The 21,517-nt window shown below is 40.1% G+C and overlaps 1 protein-coding gene across 9 annotated transcripts in view; it reads right to left on the bottom strand.

Moving 5' to 3' along the window:
- Positions 1 to 19,861, bottom strand: part of MAPK8 (mitogen-activated protein kinase 8) — a 141,155-nt gene extending 121,294 nt beyond the window's left edge. For 4 of the 9 annotated variants that reach the window (XM_030797615.1, XM_030797609.1, XM_030797617.1 and 1 more), the window contains exons 1-2: positions 19,680 to 19,846; positions 18,211 to 18,404 (exon numbers count right to left, since the gene is read on the bottom strand). The gene's annotated coding sequence lies outside the window, so the exon portion shown is untranslated. Of the gene's footprint in view, positions 1 to 18,210; positions 18,503 to 19,679 lie in introns of those variants that run through there. The other 5 variants (XM_030797614.1, XM_030797608.1, XM_030797616.1 and 2 more) reach the window with 2 other exon arrangements.
- Positions 19,862 to 21,517: the final 1,656 nt, after the last annotated feature.

Genomic DNA, 21,517 nt, shown 5'->3' with positions numbered 1-21,517 from the left:
CCATACTGATATAAATGACTGAATAAATTACTAAATGGGAGAAAATAAAAATCTTCTGCACAGAAGGATTCCAAATATTAATAATTTATGTAGATACTCTGCCATCAAGAAGCAGGACATAACTGCCTAAAGTGTGGGCTGCGCATGGTCACCTTTCCCCAACAGTACATTATGAAAAGGAGGAAAAAAGAGTAACTTTACAATGGAAAAATAAGACAAACATTACCTCAGCCAGGTGATCAGTCAAAATCAAGTCATAAATTATGTTAACAGTACATACCCTTGACAGGATGTGATGAAATGATGCTTTACCTCTGTGATTTTCCTTCTAGAAACCCATAAGGCCAGTCTAAAAATTAGAAAAACATCAAATTCCAATAAAACGGTATCCTACAAAATATTTGAGCAGTCAAGGTCATCAAAAACAGGAATATCTGAGAAACTCACAGCTAAGAAATCCTAAGGAGGTATGACAATGAAATGTAAGGTGCTATTCCAGACAGGATCTTGTAAAAACAAAACAAAACAAAACAAAAACACTAGCTAAAAACTAAGAAAAGCTGAATAAGCTATGGATTTTAATTAATAATGTACCAATAATTTTCACTAATCGTAATAAATGTGCCATGCAAACATACGATTTTAATTATATGTCTCCTATATATAGGAGAAATTGGGTCTGGGGTACATGGAAACTGTAGTATATACTCAATTTTTCTGTAAAACTAAAACTTCTACAAATGAAGACTATTTTAAAAAGAATGACTGAAATGATCATAAAACTTCTGGAAAAAAAAAAAATCCCTGTGATACAGAGACTGAAAGTTTTGTTCCACTTTTTGAAGATGACTACTCCAAATAGGTTAAATTTTCAAAATTGGTATGTTAAAAAGAGTTGGTATGTTAAAGAGAAATAAACATTTATCTCATCTTGTTAGGAAGAACTGTAGTTCAATCCCAGTTGACAAGAGGAAAAGGTCTTTTTAACAGAGGAAAGCTGGTTAATATTAATTGATCAAGAAGGATGATAGGCGGGAGGCCAAGGTGGGCAGATCACTTGAGGTCAGGAGTTTGAGACCAGCCTGGCCAGTATGGTGAAACCCTGTCTCTACTAAAAATATGAAAATTAGCCAGGCATGGTGGCGCATGCCTGTAGTCCCAGCTACTCAGGAGGCAGAGGTGACAGAATTGCTTGAACCCAGCAGGTGGAGGTCACACTCCAGCCTGGGTGACAGAGCAAGACTCCATCTCAAAAAATAAAAATAAAAATAAAGGATGATAGGGTTAGAAAAACAAAAAAACAAAAACAAAAAAACACCATTTGCAAGCCCAAATGAAATAACTATTCAAAGCTCACCAAGAGACACTCAACACATAGGTAAAAGGCTGCTGGAAAACAGGATATTCAAAGGGAACCAAAATGTCATCTCACTGATCTGCTGATCGTCAAGGGGAAATCCATTGTTATAATGCATAGATCTGGTGAATACCACCTTAACACCAAATGATCACACTTTAGGCAAACCACCTGACGCCTGTGTTATGAGTCAATATAATGTACACAGGAGTAACTAAGCCAACCAAAAAAAAAAACTAAATATAATCCAGCCTTTAGGCTCAATCTTCCACTTTAGGAAACACAGTGGGAATTGAAATAAAAGTTAATTGCTACAAGAGGACAATCAAATCCAAAATATGGGAAACATTCTATATGACAAATGGCCTGGTCTCTTCAAGAAGCCAATATCATGAGTGTAAAAAAAAAAAAAAAAAAATAGAAAACAGGACAACTGTTGTATATTAAAAGTGACTAAAGCAACAACAATCAAACGTAGTTCATAAACTGATTGAATATTGGTTTGAAAAATGGACCAGTTACAAGTTGACCTTTTTGGAGGAGAGGGGCAGGACAAGATGGAAGAATAGGACTCTCCAGTGATTGTCCCCTAACTGAGACACCAATCTGAACACTATCCATGCACGAAAACACCTTCACAAGAGCTATGGAAACTAGGTGAGAAATCACAGTACCTGGTTGCAGCACAAACTGACCTTGTGGGGGAATAATTAGCAAAACTTGAATGTGAACTAGATATTAAGGGCTTAAGTATGACATGTGTAAGAGAATGTGTTTACTTTTAGGACAGACATAAACGAATATGACAAAAAAGCTAACAACTACAATATCCAAATGAAGTATACAAGTGTTTACTATAATATTCTTTCACTGTGTATGTCTGAAAATTCTTCAGTTGGGAGTGATGTGGGAGAATGAAGTCACTTTAAAAAGTGGGTGAGGACAGTGACCAAAATGTTCAGCTGTAAGGAACCAAAAAACAGTAATAGCCAATTCTATTGACAGGTGTAACAAAGAAACACACTGATCTTAAACCAGGTTCCTATGACACATATACTGGAAGATGGAGCCAAAAAAGAGAGGGCATCATTTTACTAAACAATTCCTATCCTCAAAAAGTTTAAAATATCAACCAAAACTCTGCTGATAAAACCTTCTGAAATACACCCAGTATCTATCATTTTCTCAAGAGAAGGGGATATTAAAGATATACCATTTTTCCTCAATTATAACCATTAAGATGGATGGAAAACTTTGTAATTTTGAAATTTAAGAAGTATGGGAATAGCTTAGAGAATCAAAAACAAAATCTCTTTAAGACCTTACATTTCTTTTCTTTTCTTTTTTTTTTTTTTTGAGACGGAGTCTCGCTCTGTCACCCAGGCTGGAGTGCAGTGGCGCGATCTCGGCTCACTGCAAGCTCCACGTCCCGGGTTCACGCCATTCTCCTGCCTCAGCCTCTCCGAGTAGCTGGGACTACAGGCGCCCGCCACCGCGCCCGGCTAATTTTTTTGTATTTTTAGTAGAGACGGGGTTTCACCATGGTCTCGATCTCCTGACCTCGTGATCCGCCCACCTCAGCCTCCCAAAGTGCTGGGATTACAAGCGTGAGCCACCGCGCCCGGCCTTATTTTCATACATAAATGAAGATGGCATGCTAAATCAAAATCAGTATCATTTTGTATCTCTCATATTAATAATGGTTCTATGAAATTAAATTCTTTCTGCAATCCCTTACATACTACTCGCTGCGCAGACTTATACTGCTATAAGACACAACCATAAGTTCAGCCCCAAAGTTGACTCCTTCAATTAATGACTCAGTATCCTAGGGTTTCTCTGCGAAATTTAAAAATTTTATTCAACACGACTAAGTAGATACTTCTCAAAGCCACCCCCATAATACCTAGATTCTACAGCCTTTTAATTATGACAATATCATTAAAACAAATATGTCAGCTCCTTTGATACATGACTGCCCTTTTACACTAACAGACATGAAAATGTTACCCTATACCTTTATCTTTCCCAAACTTTGCAAAAATATCTAGTTTTCTCTGCCATTTTCCCTCCCAATTCTATTCCTAAGGCTATTTCCTCCTTTTCTAATCATTCCTATAATCTGTAGAAACTGGTACCCAAAATCTTACCCTCAGGAAAAACTGAAACCACATATACTACAATTTCAAACAGAGAATCTTATGACATAAACCTTGATCAACCTAACAAATCACTTTCCTCAAAATGGTGAACTAGATAATTCAAACCAATTATCTTACTGGGAGCAACTAGAAAAACTGGATACCTGCCCAAGTCCCCAGAAAAAATGTTTTAAAAATCAAAACCAAAAAACCTGTTTGAGGGCATCAGAGTGCCAAGGTAGTGAAAACGCATGAAGACCAAGATCTGGGAGAGTAAGGAAAAGCTCATAAGGGAGTCTGGCATCCAGGGCCATTTTTCCCCCTGAAGGGATCTGCCAATTCCAAAGAGGTGGCTGAGAAGCTCAGCTTGAACTTGCAATAGATTTACATGACTAGAGAGGATTAAATATTGGAGTTAAGGGCCCAAGAAAGTGTGGGGGTGGGGGCATGCGGGGCTGATAACACCCCTGGCTTTATGCTAGGACTCCAAGGGGTCATATCCTAGAAGTAAATAAAACATAAAATAGACCAGCCTTCGTAGACTCCGGAACCCAGTTTTGAAACATCATAGTCTCAGACTGGATTAAGATGATTCGGGATTGCTAGTGCCACTAGCTTGCTTCCTGCCAAAAGTCAACAAAAATCCTCTCTAGAAGGAGACAGCATCATTCCCAAACCTTAAATTATCTATATAATTTTTCTTATATAATGTCTTAAGTTATCCGACACAGACATGCTTAATATATTCAAAGAAGTTTTTTTTTTTTTTGAGAATCATGAAAGACTGGCACAGTACAAAACCCTGCTAACTTCAAACTTTCAAATACTTCACTCCATAATCCTTACATTCACCTCTGATGAACTCTTTAGGAATTCCCATAGCTGTTCTATGCCCTCCTTACTGCCCTTCAGTCCACATGCACTTGAAAACTTTACTAAAGTAAGAAAAATCAGTCATCCAATCTAAAAGGAATTCATACACTCACAGACAGACCCTCTAACCTGTCTTCTCTGTATATTACCTGAGAGGGAACATACTCCACTAAGTTGCTACAAGAGAGTGAACTCTAATGGGGAGACACCATAGGTTTTCCAACATTTTCCAACATAACCCATTACACACACACCTCTGTGTGTATCTATATATAAATATACTCACACATCTATGTGAAACACAACTTTCAAAAAATTCTAAACTACAGTAATCAACACACTGTGGGAACCTAAGAATAGACACATAGATCAATGGAATAGAATTCAGAGTCCAGAAATAAATATGCCTTTTTTTCAAGAATGCCCAAGACAATTTGGTAAGAAAGAACAGTATTTTCAACAAATGGAGCTAGGACAACTGCACGTCTATATGCAAAAGAATCACCTCATACCCTTCCTTATACCATACACCATAAAATCAACTCAAAATGGATCACGGACCTAAATTTAAGAGCTGAAACTATAAAACTCAGAAGAAAATGTAGAAGTTGTCTTCCTGACCTTGAGTTAAGCATTGGCTTCTTATAAAAGATTTCAAAAGTACAAGGGAAAAACAAATACATTGGATTTCTTCATTGAAATTGAAACTTTTTGTGCTACAAATGATGCCATCAAGAAAGTAAAAAGACTACCTCCAAAACAGGAGAAAATATTTATAAACCATACATCTGTTAAGCAACTTGTATCTATAATATATAAAGAACTCTTTGGCCAGGCGAGGAAGCTCATGTTTGTAATCCCAGCACTTTTGGAGGCCAAGGTGGGAGGATCACTTGAGCTCAGGAGTTACAGCACCTGGGCAGCATAGTGAGACCCCATCTCTACAAAAAATTATAAAAATTAGCAGGGCACACCTGTGGTCCTAGCTACTTGTGAGGCTGGGGAGGGAGGATCATTTGAGTGCAAGAGTTTGATGCTGCAGTGAGCCCAGGTTGCATCACTGCACTCCAGGATGGGTGACAGAGCAAGACCCCCATCTCTTAAAAAAAAAAAAAAAAAAACTCCTACAACATAATAATAAAAAGACAAATAACTCAATTTTTAAAATAGGCAAAGAATCTGAAATATTTCTCCAGAAGATATAAAAGTGGCCAAGAAGCACATGAAACGATGTTCAATATCATTAGCTATCAGGGAAATGCAATTTAAAATCACAATGGGATACCACTTCACACTCATCAGGATGGCTATTTTCAAGACAGACAATAACAAGCTTTAATAGGATGCGGAGAATTTGGAATCTTCACACCTTGCTGGTGGAAATGTAAAATGGTGCAGCCACTTTGAAAAACAGTTTGGCAGTTCTTCAAAATAGTAAGCATAGAGTTACCCATATGACCCAGCAATTCCACTCTTGGATATATATCCAAGAGAAATGAAAACATACAACACAAAAAAACTTGTGTACGAATGTTCATATTCATAACTTGTGTACTATATTACTTACTATAGCCAAAAAGTGGAAACAATCTGAATGCCTATCAAATGAAGTGTAGATAAATAAAATGTGGCATATAGTACGACCAAATAATATTTGACCATAAAAAGAAATGAAGGTCAGGCACTGTGGTTCATGTCTCTAATCTCAGCAGCACTTTGGGAGCTCAAGGTGGGAGGATCACTTGAGCCCAGGAGTTCAAGACCAGCCTGGGAAACATAGGGAGAGCCTGCCTCTACAAAAAATTTAAAATTAGCCAGGTGTGGTGGCACATGCCTGTGGTCCCAGCTACTCAAGAGGCTGAGGTGGGAGGATTGCTTGAGCCCAGGAGTTTGAGGCTGTAGTGAGCCACAATCATGGCACTGCACTCCAGCCTGGGTAACAGGGTGACAGAGCAAGACCTGATCTAATCCCAGCACTTCGGGAAGCCGAGGTGGGGGATCACCTGAGGTCAGGAGTTCGACACCAGCCTGATCAACATGGAGAAACCCTATCTCTACCAAAAATACAAAATAAGCTGGCTGTGATGGCATGTGCCTGTAATCCCAACTACTAGGGAGGCTGAGGTAGGCGAATCACTTGAACCAGGAAGGCAGAGGTTGCAGTGAGCCAAGATCACGCCATTACACTCCAGCCTGGGCAAAAAGGGTGAAACTCTGTCTCAAAAAAAAAGAAAAGAAAAAAAACAAAAACAAATGAAGTACTGATACATGATACATGAACCTTAAAAACATCATGCTAAGTGAAATAAGCCAGTCACAAAAGATCGCACAGTGTATGATTCCACTTACATGAGATACCCAGAATGCGCTGGGTGCAGTGGCTCACACCTGTAATCCCAGCACTTTTGGAGGCTGAAGCGGGCTGATCACTTGAGGTAAGGAGTTCAAGACCAGCCTGGCCAACATCGTGAAACCCTGTTTCTACTAAAAATACAAAAAAATTAGCCAGGCCTAGTGGCAGGCACATGTAATCGCAGGTACTCGGGAGGCTGAGGCAGGAGAACTGCTTGAACCCAGGAGGCAGAGGCTGTAGAGAGCCAGGATCATGCCACTGCACTCCAGCCTGGGTGACAGAGCAAGACGTCATCTCAAAAAATTAAAAAAGAGATAGCCAGAATGAGCAAAACTATAGAGAAGAAAGTGGGTAAGTGGCTGTTTAGGGCCAGGGAGAGTAGGGTGTGTGTGTGAAGAAATGGGGAATGACTGCTAGTGAGTATGAGGTTACTTTCTGGGGTGACAAACATGTTCTAAAGTTAGGTTGTGATGATGGCTCCATTATTCCAGGAACATACTAAAACAGCTTTGAGCTGTATATTTCAAATAGATAACTATAATGGTATGTGAATTATATCTCAATAAAACCATTAAAAAATTCTTAGTCCCTTATTACACATGACACACTATGGTATTTTCTATTTCATTTCTTTTAAAAACAAAACAGAAATTGTGATCTCCTAAAATTCTATACCCTACTAATGGGTCATGAGTAACAATTTGAAAGCACTGCCACAGAGTCCTACAACACTAAAACTGATAACCACCATCTCCTGTATCAGGACTAATCCTCTCATACCTCACATCCCTGCTTATGGTCACCAGAAAAAATCTAGCTCTCCCTGGTTATCTATCATTCCCTGAATTCTCACTGCCATACTGCTATGTACGTCCTCCATTTGACTCAATTCTTCATCCTCCTAATTCCTTTACTTGGCCTTCTGAAATTCCCAATTTGTGACAAGCAAACTTAGCCTGTTACACTACCTTTAACCTTTCTTGTCATCGTCTGTCCTCCCTCCAATTCTTCCTTATTCATCGAGGACATTACAACTGGTTTACAGTATGTACCCTTACTCCCCTCACTAGTTGCTGATTTCACCATGCATGCAGACTGACCCTTTTTTAATACCTCAGACTCTTTAACTCATTGGCCTCCTCATGTTCAGGACCTGTCTCTGAATTCCACCTCAGCAGCCCACACCCAAGGTCATCCTGAGCATTATTAATGTCAATAATTATCATACTTGTGAAATCTCTCTTTCAGGTATTCCACTCTGACCATGGCATTCAATCTTTCAAGTTAACTTACTCAAACCCTGTGGCCAGTTACACATTCAACCACCACCCCACAATAAGCATTCTAGTTAAAAGGTCCTTATTTCCCTTGTCCCCCTTTCCTTCTTTTGTACTGATCTGGTGTGATGGTTAGTTTTAAGTGTCAGTTTGGCTAGGCTGTAGTACCCAGTTATTCAAACACTAATGTAGTTGCTGTGAAGGTATTTTGTAGATGTGATTAATATCTACAAACAGTCAAGTTTAAGTACAGGAGCTTACTTATCCTTGATACCATGGGTAGGCCTCATCCAATCACTTGATAAGGCTTTAATAGTAAAAACAAGTTTCCCTGAGAAAAGCAAAATTCTGCCTCAAGGCTGCAGTATTAACTCCTGACCAAGAATTTCCTGCCTGCCCTACAGATTTCAGACTTGCCAGCCCTCACAAAAACAAATGCCTTAAAATCTCAGTCTATCTATCTATAACTCCGATTTGCTGTTTCTCTGGAGAATTCTAATACACCTGGCAAAATCTCACCCTGGGTAAATCCAACTACCTGCCTTAATCTGTGCCTGTAACTAATCAGCTAAATAATGCTGGGGGGAGGGGGGTCACAAAACCAGGCTGACTGATACCACTTTAAATTCAAGATTTTAAACCTTAAATGAACATTCGATACTTCTTGGCAAACTGCTTCAAACTCCCCAAACTCCCATCCCTTTCTGCCCGTCTGAATCTCATGCTTCATTGAGCAAACAGAAACCACAAGATGAAAGCCAGGAGAATAGGCCATCACCTTCCAACTTCCAAACTTCCTTGCAAGGGCACACAACTTTTCTGCATTTCCTCCTGTTAGATGGAAAAGATCTCTCCTCTACTGAGGGCCAAACTCTCTACCTGTACTCTGCATCCCCTTTCCTACATACATCAATGCCATTTTCACTCATTTTCTGAGCCTCACAATTTCCTTTATCCACCAACCCATTTCTTTGTTCACTTCACAGCTAATCTTAAAAGAGTGGTCTGCACCCACTGTGTCAGCACTTGCTCATTTCTCACTCTTTCAAAGTGTTTCATTCAGGGGCTGGGTGTGGTGGCTCACGCTTATAATCCCAGCACTTTGGGAGGCTGAGGTGGTAAGATCACATGAGGCCAGGAGTTTGAGACCAGCCTGGGCAACACGGTGAGACCCTATCTTTACAAAAAACTTAAAAATTAGCCAGCCAAGTCCCAGCTACTCGGGAGGCTGGAGGCTGAGACACGAAGATTCACTTGAACCCAGGAGTTTAAGGCTGCAGTAAGCTATGATCACACCACTGCACTCCAGCCTGGGCAACAGAGGGAGACCCTGTCTTTAAAAAGAAAAATCATTCATTGTTTTTTAACCATCTTCAACTTGGCTTCTTTCTTCCCACTTTAATAAAACCGTCCAACAAGATCACCAACAACTTCCCATATAATCTCTCTATGCCTGTTTTCTCATGTATAAAATGGGCGTAACAGTGCCCACCTTGTAGGGTTGCTGCGTGATGTTTAAACAATTTAACATACATAAAGCACAAGAACAGTGCCTGGTATATGATAGGCACCAAATATGCATTAGCTCTTATACCATTAGGATAGTCTGGATTCTTGTTTTCCCAAGGTTCTAACTTTTTGTTTCTAGCTTACTTAACAACGTATGCATCCTTCAGTAGAAAACTGCCTCAGCTTTTTGGTGGGAGCAGGGGAAGGGAAGAAGAGACAGAAAATAAACTATTTAATCCCCATTAAGTAATGAGATCTCTACTGAAGTTCAGCTAAGTATCTAACTACCATATGATTTTATAAGGATGAGCGACCTGCCCCAACCCAGTCGCCAAATCAAACTCACTCTTTGCACCCTCTCACTCCTGTACTTTCCTGACTTGATTTTTGCATTTTTCCCAGCTTAAGGCCCTCCTGTCTACATTCATTCACTTCATACTTCTACATATCTTGACCTCTACTTTGACTGCATGCTCTCTGACACCAGACTAAATTATATTTCTGGGAGCTGCCTCCGAGTGCTAAGCACATAGAACAGTCACGCCTTGCTTAAGGATGGGGATACCTTCTGAGAAATGCATCATTAGGCAATTTTTTCACTGTGCAAACATCATGGAATCTACTTACACCAACCTAGATAGTACAACATACCTAGGCTATAATATGGTGTAGCCTATTGACCCTAGGCTACGAACCTGTACAGCATGTTACTGTACTGAATACTGCAGGCAACTGTAACACAATGGGAAGTATTTGTGTATCTAAACATAGAAAAAATAGAGTAAAAATATGGTATAATTTTATGGGACCACTATCACATATGTGGTCTGTCACTGACCGAAACCTCACCATGTGGTGCATGACTGTATCATCAAATAAGAGACAAGGCAGTTAACTGCTAATCCTACATTCACTATCAAGTGATCCCCAACTTGTCCATTTAACATTTTGAAAACCACAATTCAAGTTACATTAACTTTAGAGAGAAAACTTCACACTACTTTAAGTATTCCCATAATCCCTCCCTAATTTCATTATTATTCATAACCTTTAAATACTCAACAGATAGATATTTTGGCTCTTGTTTTACATATAATGGAGGAAAACTATAATCTTCTAAAATCACCACTATGAATGCAATAAGAAAAAATATAAGAGTATAAAAAGTTGGGGGAGGGAGGAGGTAAAAATAAAAGGAAACAAAAAAGCTGGCATGACATAAGAAAAATAAAAAATTCAACTACAAAACTATTCGAAATAATAAATATTCTACAGGGGGCTGATTATTTAATATATAAAATATTAACTAATATACAAAATAAAAAGCTTTCTTATATATAACCAGATAGAAGATAAAAGTGGAAAAAAAGATGCCATTTCCGGCAGAAAAAAAAAAAATTTAAATATATAAAAGAGCAAAAAAAAATTTTAATGTTTAAAAACGCTATCAGGAACCCAAAATGAGACTTCAACAAATGAAAAGGTTGTTTTTCCTATTCTTAGATATAAAGGTACAACATCATAAAGCTGTCACTTATTCTATAAATACAAAGAAATGCTAACAGTAAACTGAATCCATGTAATAGAAGCCAATCATTGGGGAGCAAGGTAACTTGAAAACGATGTAAGAAAAGGTTCTGGGTGATGGAAGTGTTCTGTATTTTGATCTGGGATTGCACAAGTGTATACATAGCAAACTTACTGGACTGTAATGCTTGTGCATCTAGCTGTACATAATTTTACAATAAAATAAGTGATTCCAACAGAAAGACTGGCAGAGGAGGGGTACAGACTAGACTAGATGGGTTGTTTCTAGAAGTTCATATAAAATAAACAAGATAGAAGCCAGAAAAAAACTTCTGAAAAGGAAGAGAAATAAAAGGGAATTAGAACTAGCAGAAAACACAGCATAAACTACAATAATAAAACAGGATGGCTTGGGTCCCAAACAGGCAGATGGGTCAATGGAAACAATGGTACCAAATACACGTGGAAATTTTGTAAATGGTAAAGGTGGCATTTTAAATCAGTTAAGACAAAGATGGATTATTTAATAAATGGTGTAGGGACAACTGGATGGATATCTGGTGAAGAAAATAAAGTTGGAACCATAAAAAATAGCCTACCATAGAATGGAAAACAGCAAATTGGGGAAAAACATTTCCAAAAAATAGCATGGAGCCAATTTGTAAAATTAATCCTACAAATCTAGGAAAATGAGCAACAAAGCAATAGAAAAATATGCAAAGACAAGGACAGTTCAAAGAAAGAAAATACAAACAGCCCTTTAAAGATGAAACATGTTTAAGGGTAATAAGAAGCAGGCATCGTTACACAGTGCTGGTGGAATGGAAGTTGGACAACCTCTACAGGCTACACTTCAGCAATACATAAAATTACAAACGCACATACGCTGGCCTAGGAACTCTACCTCCGGAAATTTATCCCATGCATTTAAGTGCAACATAACATATGCACAAGGTAATCCACCGCACCATGGCTTTTGATAGCAAAAGTCTGAAAACTACCTAAATATGCATCAAAAAGGAGTTAAATGGTATACCAGTATAATGATGTTATGGACTGTCTGTGTCCCTCCAAATTCATATGTTGAAGCCAGCCCTACCCTCTAACTTGATAGTATTTGGAGGAGAGACCTTTAGGAGGTAACTAAGCCTCTCGTGACTGTATTAGGTCATGAGGGTGGAGCCCCCACGATAGGATGAGGAACAGACTAGAGCTCTTAGGGGTCATGTGAGGATACATCCAGAAGCCAGCCACCTATAAAGCCAGGAATAGGGCCCTCACCAGGGAACCAAATTGACTAAGTAGCCTAATCTTGAACTTCCCAACCTCCAGAACTGTGAGAAATAAATTTCTGTTGTTTAAACCACTCAAGCTATGGTATTTTGATAATAGCAGCCCAAACAGAGTAAGACAAATGGAATACCACAAAGATGTTAAAAAAGCATGCCATTTACATACTGATATGACTGATATAAAATAATCTCTCAGCTATATTAAAACAAAAAAGCAGGCCACGTGCGGTGGCTCACACCCGTAATCCCAGCAATTTGGCTAAGGCGGTTGGATCACCTGTAATCCCAGCTACTCAGGAGGCTGAGGCAGGAGAATCACTTGAACCTGGGAGGCAGAGATGGCAGTGAGCCGAGATTGTGCCACTGCACTCCAGCCTGGGCAACAAGAGTGAGACTCCGTCTCAAAAAAACAAACCAACAAGCAAAAAACAAAAAAGCAAAAGGTGATATATATTGCATGCAACAACTTAGATTAAATAAGAAGGGAGGGAGCAGAGCAGAGGCTATACAGTACTGTATATATGTATGACACCTATCCTTCATTGGCAAAGCCAAAATCCATAAAGCTGTGAAAAATACGTTTTTAAAATAAGTTTAGTACAAATGTATTTAGTGGCAAAACCTGACGAGACGTAGCATAAGATTTTATAATCTTTATTCACCCTACTTGTATTTGTTATGCTTTTATAAAAATATTAATGTCTCTGATTATTTCTGGGTTTTGTTGTTGTTGTTGTTGTTTGAGACAGTCTCACCTCTGCCACCGAGGCTGGAGTGTAGTGGCACGATCTCAGCTCACTGCAACCTCCGCCTCCTAGATTCAAGAGATTCTCCTGCCTCAGCCTCCCAAGTAGCTGGGATTACAGGCGTGCGCTACCACACCCAGCTAATTTTTGTATTTTTAGTATAGACGGGGTTTCACTATGTTGGCCAGGCTGGTTTCAAACTCCTGACCTCAGGTGATCTGCCCGCCTCGGCCTCCCAAAGTGCTGAGATTACAGGCATGAGCCACCGCGCCTGGCCTATGTCTGTATTTTTTACAGAAATGTTAATGTGTTTAATTATGAGGCTACAACCTCTTACTAGGGATTTTGGATAATATGGTAGATGCGCTATTATCTTTCCACAATTGCAAAAAAAGCCTTCATTCCAAAATACATCTGGACCAAGGATTTTGAACAAAGGATTATATACTTAACACATATATAAACTATCTTTGGAAGTATTCACAGGAATTTTAACAGTTTCCAGGCAGAAGAACTAGGTGGCTACAGAGAGTAGAAAAGGAGATTCTTTATCTTTTTAAATCTTTGGAATTTTGAGTCAAAGTGAATTCATTACTAGTCAAAATATAAAATGTAAACAAATTAAAACATTAAGACTTTTAAATTCTCAATAGTAACAGCCAAAGCTAGATGCTTTGGTTTTTGTTTGACTGAAAAGTGACCCTTTCTCAAGTCACAGAGAAATCCATACAGCAGTAGCTTTTCTTTATCTTACCTTTGGTTGACCCAATGGCATCTGAAAGTCAGCCATCCTTTCTGGAACAAGTCAGAAAATGGTGATTTTTCTACCCAATTAATGACTTTTAGGAAATAATATCTTATGGTTTTGATGTTTCCTGCTGAGCAAATCAAGATCTTGTGTGTGGTTGTTTTTCGTTTCTAGTTTCCCCAGAAATATGGTGGGTGGTGGGCTTGAGTCTCTCAGCACCAAGAGGCAGTACTGGAGGCCTATACTTCTGAATACTGGAGAGAGACTTTAAAAAGTGTTTCTAGTACAGATCAAGCCTTACATCATAAGAGCTTCAATACAGAGGAGATTGAGAACTCTGGTTAGTACCTGAGTAGCATCTTTTCTACTGTCAGCTTTTCATATTTTTAATATACTTATTTTGATACCCTGTTGTATTCCAAAATGAATTCATAAGGTTTGCCTTTTCTTATGATTTGGATTTTGACTAATGTGCACCACACTCTCAACTTAAACCAGGAATCAGAAAAGAAGATATCTTGCTTTCTGAGGTTTATCGAGTGAGTACAAAGGCATGGCAAGAGATGTAAGGTTTGGAAGGCCCCAAATGCCCCAATGACAAAAGAAATTCCTAATGAAATGACTAACAATATTTGCTTCCTTGTGTTAGGACATAAATGTGCTTACGTTAATCCTTATCTTCTATCAAATTATACTCGGCTCACTGAGGGTAGAAACTGACTTCTATTTCCTTTGGCTCCCACATCATTGAATACCTGGATTGGTATAATGCAATGATCAGTAAATACTGCCGAAGTAAAAACCAGTGTCATCTCATAGTAGATGCTCTTGAGAAGGAACAAGAAATTTAATCTACCATTATAACCATAGAAACGCTAAACAGAAGACTTAGAAAACCACAGAAAATACAGTAAAGATAATATTTCTAAGTGGCACGAATAAATAATCTTCCTCATTTTTTAAGAAGCCTCCAGGCCTCAACGAATTGTTGTGGTTACCAGGTCTCTGACAAATTTGCAATCTTCACAGAATCAATGATCCCAATAACACTAAATTTAAAAGATGTGACAGCATTCCATTTTCTTCAAATGTGTCACATGATAAAGCTATTCGTAGCTCCTAAATTCTCATTCCTTTAAATGTCTATAACAAACCTAGGAAAGCTTAGGTAATTTTCTCCTGTGGGAAAAGGCAAAAAATCGTGAAAGTGGCAAATATGTTCCCTTCAATATTTGCTTTTGGAACATTTCCAAATTTTAAGATAGAGAGGATTACTGGTCCAAATGTTAATATAAATCATCTCAGTCAATTCAGATTACACAAGATGATCGAATTTTAAATAAACAATAAACCCCCCAGAGATGCAGAGTGAAACAGATGGCATATTCTAGAGAATTAGAATGGACACTGTGCATTAAACTAGTCTGACGTTTACTTGGCATTTTATGTTTGTTCAAAGTTAAAAATAAGTGATAACAATAGCAAAAACTACCTGAATACTTATATCTAGCATTCCAGGCACCATACCAGTGCCAGGCACTTTATATGCAGTACCTTATTTAAACCTCACAGCCCTATGAGGTTATGTGCTATTATTATTCTCATTTGACAGACAATAAAACAGGCCCAAATATGGTACATAACCTGAACTAGCCTATACCACAGTTACTTAGATTGGAGCATGGTTAGAACTCAGGGCTGACCTTAAAACCCACGATAGCAATCACTGTAAGGTTTGAGTTCCTTAACTTTCTAAAGAATGGCAGGTTTTAACTAAATCTGAAATATAATAAAGGGTAACAGGAAACACAGGTATCTCTTGTATTTGTGATATAACCCACCTCCAAGAAAAAGAATGGAAGCTACTAAGTTTTCCAAAAAGGTGTCTCCTGTCTCTCTCCACACACATATATACACACACATACACACACACACACACACACACAAATTTTAAAAACTGGATTTCAGTGAAATTTGGCCTGTACAGCGATGTGAAGTGGGCTTTTGTTTGGCGGGGACCCTTTCATATACCTTTTAAAAGAGCATAAATTAACTGTTTACTAATGCCTTCAGTCTCATCCTTGATTATAAGCTTCCTGAGTATAATGAACTCTTCATTTTATGTCTTCCACAAAGTCTCTGAGAGCATAGGGTCTCATGAGAAGGCATGATGCTGTGGAATAAAAACCTACCTTTCCAAGAATCCCTAGCTTATGGTGAAGCCTTCCATTTGTTTTCTAAGTCTGGATATTAAAGAAAAAATTCAACTCAACAATTTTTTTGGCCTCTGGAAATTACAAAATTACAAAATCCTAACTTTAACTACTGTTCTTAACTTAGGCTTCTGATTATCACCCAAGAAGGGCTCTTTTTGTCCTAGTATGTTTTCTCAAGAACCACCTATCTGAGGAAGAAGCCTTCTACAAAAAAAAGTTCTGACAGCCTCAGTTTATAGTTTTAAAGCCAAAAACATTAAGGCACTTGCCTAAAGTTCCAGAACTGGATGACAAAGTCCAGATGGCAGAACTGAGAAATGAACGTGGGTCTGATTCCTGGATTGCTCTAGCTCCACCTATTGACCTGAATGACAGGATAACTCATTTCAATACTCCTGTTACCTTTCAGTCAACTCACTTCTGAAATCAAAGTTCAACTTAACCTGCATTAAGAGTAAGAATGCAAGGCTTCCAAATGTTCAGGTAAAGAGCTCATGATTAAGACAATCAGCATCACAGTTCACTGACATAGGCAAATGATTCATATATAATGCTATGTGGTTATAATGACTTCCTTGGACTATGTGAATCAGAAAAGCTACTACCCATACCATTGACTTGACCAGAGACCTCTAGAGCACTGGAATCCTAATGTCAGACATTATTTTGTATTTCTACTCGTGCAACAAAGCATCTCAACCATGTAGATGACTCAAATTTGTCAAAAGTCAACCCGCTGGCAAAGCAGACCAACAAGAAGCAGGCTCCTATTCAACAACCTCTTAGCACTAGGATAGTTGGGGACTAGTCAGTTAACAACAAATTACTTCAAATTGTTTCACTGAACATCTCATCCTCACAAGGTCACTTTGATAATATCAGGCATGGAGCAAATAGTTAAGATCCTAACCACATTAATTTGTGTACAATTTATTCTTGCACTAACTTCCTTTCCAAATGGCATTTCCCCCAGGATCTAAAGGAGTATGAAGGATATAGTTTCCTATTCTGCCAAGACAGGACACTTAAAAGGAGCCCTTTTCATACTTATTAAAGGAATATATTTACTAACAGAATCGATGCTATATCTCTTTAAAGCATAATTTGAAGTGAAATTCAGAGTGACTGCTAATGGGTATGGTGTTTCTTCTTGGGGTGATGACAATGTTCTGGAATTGGTGATGGTGATCAATGCACAACATTGTGAATATACTAAAAACCACGGAAATATATACACTCTAACTGGTGAATTTTATGTCAATTAAATTGCAATAAAGCTATTTTTAAAAACCAACAATTTGGAAAACAAAATAACACAATTCTGGTTCTTTACACAGCCTATGAGCTACTGCCAAAGGATTGTCAGTAAACCCTACTAGAATCTGACATACCTTAACTAGGTAAAGCAATAAAACTTTGGTATCTCGAAGATTTTCATCCCTCATCTTAAAAAAGTATCATTTTCTCATTTCTTCATTTCCACTTTACAGCAAATAATAAGAAACTCATTAATTAGTTCACTCATTTCATATTCTTTCAAATCCAAAACAAACGCTAAACTGTATTTAGTAAGTGGAAAAGAGCTTTAACTTCGATAAATCAATTATTTTGAGTTTTAGGCTCATATTTTGTACCAATTGTGTTAATACAAGTTAGAACTTAAAACCAAACATTTCAAGTAAACATTTCTAAAATATTAGAAATATTTCTAATAAAACATTGATGTGGTTTTGTCCTCAATTTTCCACAAGAGTCACCAAAAACCTTTCAAATAATATTCACAAAATTATGAATGCAATCATTTCAGATCCCTACTGAAATACCAGTTTATGTGTGCCTGTGTGTGGATTACGTACATGCACACACAGACACACATAAACTAGTACATACACAGAAACACACACTCCACAACCTACCTTATTAATCATATTAAAAAAAACATTTAGACAAGATTTTATTTTAGGACAGTGAATGACCTACACGTGATTCAAAAGCCCATGTCATCATAACAGATAATGTACATGAACTGATCATTTAGCCATCTGAAGTGACAGTTGCATGAAGCTTCCAAAACTTCATGGAGAACATTACGGTTTTTTTTTAAGGCTTGATTTTAAATATTATCAATTATAAAGAGCTTTTCATCAATCCGACTTTTATTGAACACTTACTATATTCCAGGCTAGGTGGTGGAGAAACAGATGCAAGACAGGCCTGCCCTCAAGGAAGTCCCATTTTGATTGCTTGCTTTTGTCAGGCACAGCACTAAACATGTTCACTTAGAGCATCTGACCTCCTAGGTTTAACGTTAACCACAGCAGGGGAATCTGAGGTAACCATTACAAATGACTGTAAGGCTGCAAGACTGGAAAAAATAAAATTTAGAAATAAATAAAAGCTGTTGTATATTTAGACCAAATCTAATTCTACTTCCTAATATTACACTTGAACTTCCAGATATACTGCTTAAAAAATGACCCAGAATATAACCATACCTTCCTTAACAGACATCACTTATGTAATTGTCTCATTTAAAGGTCCATCTATTATACTTCAGTCAAAGCATCCTCTTCCATGAAAGGATACTTTTCTTTACCTTCAAACCAAACCTCTTCATCTTGGTACGGTACTAAACAGTTGCTGAATGAATGAATGAATGAAAACAGATGTTCTAATTGCCAAGGAGGTACTTGCTGGATGCTTATCTCAAAACACAATGGACTGACGGACCAGAATTTTACTGGAAGGATCGCTGAATTTCAGAGGTAAAAATAGTAATCACTGGACAATGCCATGTAGTCAACATGTTATTAAATTCGCAGTAAAGACCAGGCGGGGAACTTTCAGAAATGAAAACGGAAAGTGTTAATCAGGGTACTTTAAAATGGACTTAGTTCTACCATCTCTGAATCGGGAACACAAATGCGAGACAAAGAGATGGGAGGGTGGGGTGAAAAAGTCAAAAGGTCACCACCGAGTGACCCTCAAGAGAAATGCGCGCTGACCACCCAATCTCGGGCCAAGCTGGATGGACACCTCCCACCCGAGCCACGGGCCTGGGCTCTGCCTTGCAGCCCAGAGCTGCAGGCCACCCCGGCCCTTTTCAGCGCTGCTGCCTGCGTTCGCCCAGAACGTTAGCACAAAGAAACCACCGAGAAGCAAAATACGGTCCCCATGGGCGCGGGGCAGGCTTGGGAACCCGCCGGCAGAAGCGCTCTCCCCGGCTCCCCGCCGCCCGGGAGGCATCTAGGGCGCGGCGGGCCGCAAAGACGCCTCCGTCCGACCCTTGCCGAAGTGTTTCAGAACTTGCCACCCACACCCCCGCTCCATTTTCTTCTCCCGCCGCGGAGGCAGGACCCGCGCGAAGAGGACGCGAGAGGACAGGCGGGCGGGGCTCGCGGCGGCAGGCGGGCTGGCGGGCAGCGGAGCGCGCCCAAGTCCCGCAGCCCCACGCCCCCTCGGCTGGCCCCCGCCTCCGCGCCGCTATTGTTCCCGCGCCGCCCCCGCCCGCCGCGCGCTCCCGCCCCCACTCCCAGGAGGGGGTTACGGCTGAGAAGGCGGCGGCGGCGGCAGCGGCACAATAACATAAACACGACGGGGCCGCCTGCCGCCCCGGCCCTGCGGCGTCCGCCGCACTCACCCGGCAGCGCAGCGAACGGCGACAGGGAAGCCCGCCAGCGGGGATAGGGACCGTCCGGGCGGTCGCCGCGGCCGTTACCCAGCGCTGCTCGCGGCTCCGCGATCCAAGCCGCGTCGTCCGGCCTCGGCCCCTCCGCTGAGTAACAGGGACGCGGGCCGTCACCGCGCACGCCCGCGCACGTCATCGCGCAGGGCCCCGCCCCCGCTCCTCCCTAGCGGCCTGCGGGGCGGGGCAGCCCCGGGGCCCGGATTGCGGGGGCGGGGCCGCCGCCCGGGGGCGGGGCTACTCCAGGGGTTCCGAGAGGACTTGCGGAGGTCGCCTGGAGGCGGAGCCGCGGAGAGAGCCTCCGAGGGCGGTGGGTGAGGGGCGAGGCCTGGAGCGGGAGGGGCGGGCCCTGTGGCGGCACGTGGCGGCGCGTGGCCCCAGGGCACCGCATCTGGTTGGCAAGGGTAGCCAGGTCAGAGCTTAAGCCTTCGGGCCTCGTCGGCACAGGGTTTGAAGGGCAGGTGCGCTTAGGCCTAACCTGCGCAGCGAACAGGCACTCCCTCCGGGTACACACCTGAGTGATGAAGAGCTGGTTATCTTGACCGACAATACGTTCCATTCTGAGGACACCTGTCCGGGTCCCAGCAACCTGCAGAGAGCTAAGTGTTCTCTTCAGCTACCCGGGAAAAGCTGCCTCCAGTTTTTCCAAAATCCACCTCCTCCGAGATTCCTTGCAAATCCACCTCTTCCCAGATTCCTTGCATTACCTGGTTTACCTCTGAGGCCCCACAAAGCGTGTAAATGTTACAGAAGTGATAAATTGACAAGCCCTTTAAATATCCAACAATGGGTGGAAAGGCGTTTAAATTACCTACATCCATGCGGTAGAATACATTTTAGCAATTTAAATGCCATGCGTTCAAGGAATTCTTAACAACGTAGGAAAATGTTCACAATATATCATTAAGAGAAAGAAGCAAGAAACAAGTCTTATATATAGCATGGTCCCACTTAGATACTATATATACACATAGAAAAAACCTAGAAAGAAATACAATAAATTATGTTAACAATGGTTCATCATTGGACTATGGAATAAAGGGTGACTTGGTTCTCTTTTATATTTTGGGTATTTTCTCATGCTTTCCGAGAGGAATAGTTATGTTCACAATCAGAAACAAGTAAGTTACTTTAATAATGAATATATAAGTATTTGTTGAATAAATGAATGATTTCGGGTAGACTACTTTCCTATTACATGTGGGGCTGGCCTGTTTCTGGTGATTCTGAAAGCGAACATACAGATGATTATTCATTCATTCTCTTCCCATTTCCTCTCTCCCTCCCTCTCAACCTTCTTAATTTCCTTCCTTCCATCCTTTATTCCTGCAATAATTATTTATTGCATGCCCATTCAGTGCCAGGCAATACAATAGAGTTTATAGATTTAATCACTTTACTATGACAGTGATAACAGTAAACGCAAAATTGTCACTGTTTTATAATACAAATTGTTAAGGATACATAATACTATGAAACCAATTAATACACTAGTTAATAAGGCCAGAAAAGATTTCCCTGAGGAACTGTCACTTGAGCTGGGAATAGGTTTGACTAGACAGAGAATATTTTAGAGGTAACTTTGCATGCAAAGGTCCTATGATGAGATTAAGCAGGATAAGATGGAGAAATTCAGGAAAGGCCAGCTCTGCTGGAGGAGCAAGGAAGAAGAAGCTATGAGATGAAGTCAGGAAGATTGGTAAAGAGACCAAACGTTGGACAGCCATATTGGCCATGTTGAAAATCTTTTTATCCTAAGCGCAATGGGAAGCCCCTGACATATTCAGCAAAGG

This window comes from Nomascus leucogenys, chromosome 18 (genome assembly GCF_006542625.1).
Source record: "Nomascus leucogenys isolate Asia chromosome 18, Asia_NLE_v1, whole genome shotgun sequence".
NCBI lineage: Eukaryota > Metazoa > Chordata > Mammalia > Primates > Hylobatidae > Nomascus > Nomascus leucogenys.
Note: the sequence above shows the minus strand (reverse complement) of the source record. Positions and strands in the feature narration are given on the sequence as shown.